Here is a 3,598-nt window from a genome sequence, read left to right on the forward strand (position 1 = left end):
TCTCAACATAATAATAATAATAAGGCCCCTTGTGATAACCAAGGGATAAATAGGACCCTGTAAAACGGGGTATAAAACACGGTATCGATAATCCATGTAGGCACAGCTACTGTACTTCAATTAAAACACTATGGAGATTATAGTGTATCTTCTCAACTGCAGGCATTGGTTTCTCAAAGTAGGGGTCCCCTAGGGACCGCCCTTAGGGGTCCTTGGCGGTGGGGGGGGGGGGGGGGGGGGTTGTGTACCAGGGGGGTCCACCAGCTAAAATAATAGTTAATATAGCGTCCACAATCATTTTTACCAGTTTAACTGTTTAATTACTGTATACTTTGGGCTATTCAAAAATAGCAGATCTACAAGCACTCGGTGCCGCGCTATGAGCGCAGCCAAATACACAAAATCATTTTGGGGGGGGTCTTTGACATGAAAAAGTTTGAGAGCCACTGCTCTAGATATATAGATATTATAACTTCTATTAAAGCAACTCACACATACATTGGGATATCATCAGAGCCACGCCCATATTTCATTTTGAAAAAAATATTTAAAAAAAAAAATCACGATTTTTCAAAAATAGCAGATCTACAAGCTCGTAGCGCGGCACTCGGTGCCGCGCTATGCGCTTGTATATCTGCTATTTTTGAATAGCCTAAAGAAATCTAAAAGTGACACAGATGCGTTCCCGGTCTTAATGGGTTAATTGACTTTTTTTTATATCGTCTCTGTCAGGGTGGAAACCTCCACGTGTCCAAATTCAAAAGTATGGGTCTGCTACGACACAGTAAATAGCCGATCTACAAGCTCACAATGCATCACGATGTGACGCGTTGTGAGCTTGTGGATCGGCATTTTTAAAAAAAATATAGGGTTTAAAGTGGTTGAAATAAAATGAAAAAAAAAGTTGAGCGTATGTGTCAAAGCTCAAAGACTCAAAGCTCTGACAAGGGGGGTCGGGGGTAGCCTTGCATGATGGGGCATTTAATTTTTTGCACTGGCAGATTCGTCTGGTCCCAGGCTAGGTGGGGGGGGGGGGGGGGGGGGGGGCTCTAGTAATCATTTTAGGGGGTCCCCACACACACACACACACACACACACACACACACACACACACACACACACACACACACACACACTGCAGTCTGTGGTGGGTAGAACATGGTCATGTTTGTGCCAGGTTGGGGGGGTTTTCAGGCTATTTGTGCGTTGTCTGCGCCACAGAGACAAAAGGCACTAAAGATGAGACAGACCGAGGCGAGCTGGGTTCGAGTCCCGGGGTCGGAGCGGGGGGGATGGGGGGCACAAGTAGCACTGCAGTAGTAAATGCTATCCAAAGAGCAGTGGTGGACAGTAAGTACATTTACTTTAAGTACTGTACTTAAGTAAAACAAGAAAAGAAAGAAAAATAGCATCTATACTTATACTTGTACTTATGACTTTCACTCCACTACATCTCAATGACAAATATGACAAGGGGGAAAAAAGTACATTATGGATTAACCACTGTCAGATCTATTTCAAATATGGTGAAAATAGCAGATCTACAAGCTCACAACACATCGTGATGAGATCTGCTATTTTCACTATAGAAACACTTTTGTATCAAGCCTTCTCTTTGACTCTCTATGGATTATTAATTTACTTTTACTTCATTGCCTTTTTTTGTTTTAATATAGTTTTATACCTCGCTGCACTGTGTTTCATTTTGCCATCGTTGTTAAGCAGTGCTTCTCAACCAGTGGTCCGGGGACCACCAGTGGTCCTTGAGGGGGTTCCAGGGGGTCCCCAGCAAAAGGTGTTAACACACTTTCACCCCTTTATCCATATTGTATATACGTTGACTGTTCAAAAATAGCAGATCTACAAGCTCACAAGCGCGTCACGAAGTGTCGCGCTTGTGAGCTTTTTTTTAGCTTTTTGAACCTTTTCGAAAAATCTCGAAAGTGTTTGAAGAATTTTGTAGAATTTCGATCTCCAATCTTCTTTTCTGAGGGGTCCCTGGCACAATTTTCAGATGGGGGGGTCCGGGGCCAAATGTATATCAATTTAGAGGTCCTTGGCATGAAAACGGTTGAAAACCACTGTTTGTAAAGCACTTTGTAACCATGTTTTGAAAAGCGCCTTTTCTAAATACAAGTTTATCATCGTTTATTATTATTACTCTGACTCAGGTTTGAGTACTCTGTCCATCAACAGGACTGCAGGGGTTAAGAGCAGTGGTGTAAGTAACTAAGTACATTTACTCAAGTACTGTACCTAAGTAAAATATCTGAGTACTTTTTCCACCACTGGTTAAGAGCTAGCTGTCTGCTAAATGCCTAAATTGTGTAAAAAAAATAAAAAATAAAATAATAATCTTGGTTGTCCGTCCTTACATTTTGGAACACGGGAGAACTTTTCCTCCTCATTCTCCAAGCAGCTTGTCCAATAGAAGGACAGTGGGGGTGGGGTTTGGGGAGTGTGGGGAGGGGGGGTGTGGTCTAGAAGGGACATGGTTCATATGGTTCAATAAATAGCGAATATAAATCTTTCACATAGCAACACGAGCATCATAATACAACGCAATGTACATGTATATCTGTGTGTGTGCGTGTGTGCGTGCGTGTGTGTGCATGCGTGTGTGTGTGTGTGTGTGTGTGCGTGTGTGTGTGTGTGTGTGCGTGTGTGTGTGTGTGTGCGCGTGTGCGTGTGTGTATGTGTATGTGTGCCAGTGGCATGCCAAGGGAGCGGGACACTGGCACAGAGGGCTGAGGGTGTTATAAGGGTGCTAAGTTTGAGCTTTCCAGCCCCCCCCCCCCCCCTCCATGTGTAAGAGTGGTCATTCACCTAGAATCTCTAGAAACATTCAACGTCCATGAAAACGTGGAGATCATTATCACAACGAGTCCAAACCTCCACCCAAAGCCAAGTCCATTCATCCATTCACGTCTTCCTTCACTTCCACGCTGTACGAGGAATAAAGTCCCAGAGTTTTTTTCTTCTTCTTCCGTTTTCTCTGCTTCCTTTTCTCCTTTCAGTCCTTCCTTCCGTCCAACCTTCATGAAGACGTCCCATAGCTCATGAGGACGTCCCATAGCTCACGAGGACGTCCCATAGCTCATGAGGACGTCCCATAGCTCACGAGGACGTCCCACAGCTCACAAGGACGTCCCATAGCTCACGAGGACGTCCCATAGCTCACGAGGACGTCCCATAGCTCATGAGGACGTCCCACAGCTCATGAGGACGTCCCATAGCTCATGAGGACGTCCCATAGCTCATGAGGACGTCCCATAGCTCATGAGGAAGTCCCATAGCCGTCCAACAGTCTTATAGCTTAAAGGACAACATCCATGGTGCGGGTGTGCGTGGAGAAGGGGTCCATATAGGGGTCCATATAGGGGTCCAAATAGGGGTCCATATAGGGGTCCAAATAGGGGTCCATATAGGAGTGTATATTCCATTAGGTTCTCAGAGTGGGGGTCCAGGGACACATTTTTTGAGTATGAAAGTGTTGTTCTTTTTTTGTCAATAAATTATCCAGTCAATCAAGGGGGTCCTTGAGAGGTGGTTCCAGGGGGTCCACAGCAGAATGAGGAACACTTGAGCCCTAGTTTGC

The 3,598-nt window shown here is 44.8% G+C and overlaps 1 protein-coding gene across 1 annotated transcript in view; it reads right to left on the reverse strand.

Moving 5' to 3' along the window:
* Positions 1-214: 214 nt before the first annotated feature.
* Positions 215-3,598, reverse strand: part of LOC311055072 (axin-2-like) — a 39,524-nt gene continuing 36,140 nt past the window's right edge. The window contains exon 11 of the mRNA XM_084071156.1: positions 215-3,598. This exon is cut by the window's right edge and continues 341 nt beyond it. The gene's annotated coding sequence lies outside the window, so the exon portion shown is untranslated.

Source organism: Gymnoscopelus microlampas (assembly GCF_963454915.1).
Source record: "Gymnoscopelus microlampas genome assembly, chromosome: 11".
Lineage (NCBI taxonomy): Eukaryota > Metazoa > Chordata > Actinopteri > Myctophiformes > Myctophidae > Gymnoscopelus > Gymnoscopelus microlampas.